This window comes from Haliaeetus leucocephalus, unplaced genomic scaffold (assembly GCF_000737465.1).
Source record: "Haliaeetus leucocephalus isolate CR32 unplaced genomic scaffold, Haliaeetus_leucocephalus-4.0 Scaffold173, whole genome shotgun sequence".
Lineage (NCBI taxonomy): Eukaryota > Metazoa > Chordata > Aves > Accipitriformes > Accipitridae > Haliaeetus > Haliaeetus leucocephalus.
This window is the reverse complement of record NW_010972609.1, coordinates 10686388-10692387: the sequence shown is the minus strand read 5'-3', so window position 1 is coordinate 10692387 and position 6000 is coordinate 10686388.

Here is a 6000-nt window from a genome sequence, read left to right as displayed (position 1 = left end):
GGCTCGACCCCAGCCGGGGAAACCGCTCGGGCTCGTTTCAGCTTCTCTGAGACGCTTCACGGAGGAACGGCGGGCTGCGGGACCCGGCCCGTTCATTCCCACCCCTCTTGTTTATACCTTGTGGCCTCCTTCTATCCCTTTTCTAGCCTGGACTGCTAAGTAGCCACACCGTGCACTGTCAAAAGCTCTGCTCTGTTCCCTCTCTCCTTCCCCAGCCCCTAGTAAGTAGCTGTAGTCCAATAGGAACTAAAATAATCCCTTAGATATAGTATACTTTTCGGTTGTGCTATTACCCTTTTAGTACAGTGAGTTGTGCAATACTAGCGGTGCACTAGGCATCTCCATAAAGGAGCTTGAGTTACTATGGAAACACGAAACACCTTTATTTAAAATTCGGGGAAAATCGCCAGCGGAGCATAATGAGCGTACATCAGGTTTCAGCCTTAGCCAAACAATTTGTCTGTTTAATGACTGTATCTGCAATGAAAGTGTTTTGAAGCGTGAAGGTGGCTCTGTGTCTTCCTCACCACCCACGCTCATAGTCTGCAATGGGCGAATCAACTGCTGAGCTGAAAAACATGCTGAATAGTTAGAAAAACATGGATTGGGTTTTGAGCTGAAGTAAATAATGTGCAGTTTCAGAGGCATCACTGCACTTGGAACACCTCAGTGTAGGAAAAGATTGCTAATAGATAATCTGAGAGGCTAATTTTTCTAACACACTCAAAGAGGTCTAATACACAGGTAGTAAATGCACTTTTTTTTTTAGATGACTGGAACGGCCTTTGGGACCTTCAAGCCCCGTGTTGGAGCTTCTTCAAATCTGGGGACACCAAAAAAAGGAAACGGGAGCCTGTAAGCCACAGGCTTTTCTTGCTGCAAGTGGTAAAGATTACTTCCTCTAGAAGATGAGTCCATTCTTCCCCTTGAAAACAGTTAAGCAGTGATTTAGTAAGCGAAACTGCTGGATGAATTATAAAGAAAAAAGTACTGGAAGTTTTTATCTTAACATTTAGATTTTTTCAGGGTTTTTTTAAATTTGTCAGCACACGAGTATCAGAAGCAATACTGTTGAACTACAGTTTAAAAAAAAAAGTTTAAAAATGTAAAGAAAAGGTGATTTTTAAGAAAAAAGTTGATTAAACGAGTGCCCTGACCAAAACTGCTCTTCAGCTATCTAATCTTCCAGAAGGGCTGAAGGTGAGTTTCATCTTCAAGAGAGCTCTCGAAGGTTTATCTGTGGAGTCTGAGCTTTAGTGGCATGCAGGCTGCTCCCTGCACTGCTAACTCGGTCCTTACTGGACCAACCCTCTTCAGGTTAATGGAGCTGAGCTCTCACATCTATTTTGCTTTTTTAAAATAACTTAGAATGTGCTTTAATAACAAGATTTGCTTCAAAAGTTGCAGCTATGCGTTGGCCTCTTTAACCTAAACCTTGCATTTTGCTATCCATGCACAGTGTTGAATTAGAAGTGAGCTTTTTACAGTTCTGTAGCTGCTGTCATATTTGTCTCCATCATCAATAGTCACACAGCTAGTCCCCCTGAGAGCTGCTGGCAGTCCCGTTGATCATTCAAAGGCTCTGTTTCTGAGGCTCTGGGGAGGGTCAAATCCTGGTCCCACCCTGGGCACAGACGGCGTGAGCTGTGGGGCACAGCAAATCCCCCTGGGCCATTAGAGCACAGCCTGAGCAGGGCTTTCGGGAGCAAAAGGCAAGACTGTGCAATGAAGGCACAGCACAAGTGGTGCATCCCTGGGTGTAATAGGCGGGGGGGGAGGGAGCCACTCCAGGGGCATATCTTTTCTGCTCAGTCATCTTATAAAAATAGCTTATAAAGAGCTTCATATTTGCAGGCACTGTACGTGCAGAGTGGGCTTCTGCTTCTCCTATCTTATTGCAGGAGCCTTCCCAAAGTTGCATCATCTCTGTAGCCAACAGTGCACTAAGCCGTGTCTCTGCTCCTCCTTACTGTGCTGTACTGGTTCACATGCAAATAAGAGTATTTTAAAGCCTTTTCCCTGCAAAATAACTTTATGCACTAAGTGGTAATAACATTGGACTCTACTGTGCTGTGTCAAACAATTTCTGTAGGGTTGCTTTGCACTCTGCAGCTGAATGGGCATTCACTGTCACGGGGTGGAAGTGCCTCAGGGCAGGTAGGGCAGACAGTATTTACCATAATTTTAATCATCTGCGTTATGATTATTTCTTACTAATGCAAATTACCATCTTTTTATGTCAGTTCAGCCTATTCACATTCAGAACTTGCCTGCTTCCCTTCCTTTCTCAGCTGAGAAAAATCTTTTCATTATCAACAATGATATAAAAGAAAAATCTGAAGGGATTATGTAAATAAGTGATTGAATCAGCACTTCTGCAGTCATTGCCATCATGAAAGCAATGTGACATTTGCACAAAAAGAAAAACAAAGTAAATACAGATTCTCTTTTGTCTATTCCCTATGTTCAGGTAAAAAATTAAAATGATGGCAGCACTTGTTATTATAGCAACATTTACTTAGCAAAGAAGTGTGGGAAGCAATTAATTACAATGTCAATTTCTCTAGGCTAATGAGAAATTCACCTTTCAGCGGATTGGTCATCAGCATCTGTTTGAATACGTTCTGTCACTGGTACTGTATCCCTTAAAATAAACAGTGCAGTTTTGTCTCATGAGTTTCTGTTTTGGGCCAAAATCCCAGTAGCTCTGTTCAGGTCTAGCTGGTATTCTGGCCTCGTGGTCTTTGGAGAATACAAAGAGAAATCGATGCCAGCAGAGTGGATGGGATATAAAGTTTACAATAAAAGCAAGCTTTCTAAATATAGTTAATCTCAGAGACCCATTACATTACAGTAATGCAATGTAGTGGCTGGTGGCTTCCTTCCATAACCGAGGCATTATTTTGCAATCTGCTGTTAGAAGTTACGTAAAGCATTCCACAGCAGAAATATATGCATATGGAAAGGACAGCTAGACAAGCTGTTTACCTCTGTATTTCTATATTTGTATTGATATTTATGATATGAAGCAAATGGAGGGAAGTGCTGAAAAAGCTCTGCATTTATTTTATCTTTCTGTCTCAGTGAATCCACTCTCGACTTTTCTGCTGGCATAAGAGTTCAAGGTCCCTCTCTGCTAATGCAAGGTCAGTCGGTACTCTCGCACGCTGGAGCATTTTGTTAGTACGGCTGACTCCCCGTATCACATACATGGGGAGCATGCCATGTTCTGCATATGGTTTCAATTAGTGACACATGTCATACTCTTATCAATGTAATTCCTGGTGCATGTCCCTTCCTTCAGCAAACGAGACAGGCTGAAAATACAAGGAACAGCAGCTTGTAGATAAGAAAGGGGCTTCAGCCGGTTAACCATGATCTGTAAGTCCACAACTCTGACTTCAACACTTGCAGCATGAAGAACAGCTTCTGCATTTGTTTATTTAATCCAAAATTTATTAATAGCCTCCACCAGGCCTGAGCCAGCAGGACCTTGGGCACCCTGCCTGCATTGCCCATGGGAGAGACAAGGTTGGTGCTGCTCCACATGCTTTGTCTTGTACCCCCTCTTCTTCTCCCCAGGAGAGCTTTTCCTAGAGGCATGTTTGCATGGAGGCAACCATGCCCAAAAAGGAACCACAGTTTCTTCCCCATACAGAGTAATCCACTGGGATTACTGTAATAAATCTGTGCTCCCTCTTTTATATTCAAAGGGATCAGCACTAAGTGTAAATTGACTATGAATCCAGAACATGCTCTACCCAGTGCCAGCCATTTCATTCCAATCTTTGCTGCAACCTGCACAGAAACATCATAGCCGGTGAGAGCTATGTTAAAGGCAAGGCAAGACTATGATTACGATACAACTATGGGCCTTTTTGTGGTAAAGTTTGTCACTACTTTTCTCAAACTTGTTGCTAAGCAGAGGGGCTTTAATCAATAACCTCAACAAGTAAACTGGGAACCCCTGCATGTGTTGGCTCCGTTTTCTTCCCCTGCCTGCTATTTAGGTCGCTTTCCAAAGCACACATCAAGCGAGCCCTGGATGGATGTGGGCCCCTCATTCACACTTCAGTGTCAATAGGAAATGAGGAGCATACACTCAGCATCTTGCTGGCCTGGGTCAGCGGCAGCAATGTGGTTACACTGCAGATGCCTGTTTTAATTAGGAGCTCTTCACTTTGTCAGCAGACCTGGGCAAGACAAAATGAAAGCTTGGAGGCAATGAATTGAGTTTTGCTCTTTTAGCCTTTTTTTCAGTTAGCATTTTCAACCTTTCTCAGCTCTTGGCTCACCTATTGCATTTGATTCTACTTTCACTGGTCTCTGCACTGTAACATTAACAATATTCTTTTTTTTTTAGATACATCATCCCTTATAACTGCAAGAGCAGGAATCTCCGTATTCTTTATCCAGGAAACCATTCTTATCCATTGCTTATTCCTAGCAACCACAATATCACACAAGGTATTTCTTACAAACATAAAGAAAATTCTAATAATTCCACATCTGTAGACTTGCACAGAGGAGGTAAGTTGCATTCAAAGACAGCAATGTGCAAAGGGAGTCAGATACTTCAGATGACCACAAGTATTGACACTATGGCAGTATTTTGTATTCTTAGCTTGTACCCCATGGTGACGTACACACTGGGCTCAACCCTTTGTCTTCTGCCATTAATCATTATGGATGCCAAATTAATAGGCTGTTAAAATGTGCACAAACAGTGAAAATCAAGCAAAGTCACCTAAGTAAACAAGGCCCTCAGTAACTGCTTTCTAACATCGCCGTATTTCGGAGGGTTCTTAGAAGAAACTGTGGTTCCACCAGATATTTTTAATGTCAGCCCTTTCACTCTGACATCTGTGCCTAGATGCTAACTCGGCTGGTGTAAAGTCTTGCTCCATTCAGATCAGAAGGAGTGACACCACTTTCACACAAAGGGAGGTTCCGGCCTTTGCTTTTAGTTTAGATTAAATTTCTACTAGAGACAACTTAATAGCTGGCTCTCCTAGCGCTGCTGAACGGCATTGATTTTATGCCACCGCATTGCCAGAGTTTGTGTGGAAGACGGAGTCGGTGGATGCCCTACTTGCTCTGTTCCCATGACAACACCCTGCAAAGCAGCTCCCTGCGAGCATCCCTCTGACTGCCTCAGCGTATCTGGCAGCCGTGCCCAGGCTGCGACTTTCAACCCCAGACAACGCCTCTTCCTTCGATTAACAAAAAGTGTTTCGCAAGGAAAAAAAGGTCTATTTGAAATAGCGATGTTTTGATTGTCAGAGCAGAGAATATTAAGCTCTCCACCACCCAAACACCGGGAGGATGGCTGAGTTTGGTTTGCCATTTTACACTGCTCACTGCTGCTTGGTAATGTAATCAGGAATGACTTTTGGTTTTGCTCCAGGGACTGTATTCATTTGCATTGGTGCTGGGTACAGTGCGCCTGATTCTCCATGTATGCTCAAGTGCATTAAAATACAACAGCACTTCAAGTAACTCCTGATTTCATGTAGTAGAAGGCAAGGAGTTGCTCAGACTAATTATTGTGAAGAAGATCTACTTTTGTTGGGGGCGAGCCTCGTCCTGCCTGTCATCCAAAAGCTGTGTGCCTCCTGGGAGTGCCCCAAGAGCGAGGCCTTCATGAGGGCCAAATACAGATTGGTGAAGCCAGCAGCTCCCCAGGCAGAAGTCTTTGGAGCTGATGCTTTTGGCTGTATAAATGAGAAATGTGGAGCATAAAGATGAGTTCAGGGCATTGAAGCTGGGTGGCAGTGGAGGAAAGTGAGCTAAGTTTTCCTGCCTGCCAGTCCAGTGCAGTGCTATAGTGAGTTGGAGGATGGTATTCCTTTTAGTTAAAATATCAAATATTAAAATATTTTAGTTAAAAATATTTTAAAACATTTTTTCCAGTACAGATTCTAAGTTTGTTTTGCTTTTTATGTATAGACCAAGAGCTCAGTCTGTGGCTTTGGCTGTACCACTCCACGTGCTCAGTAT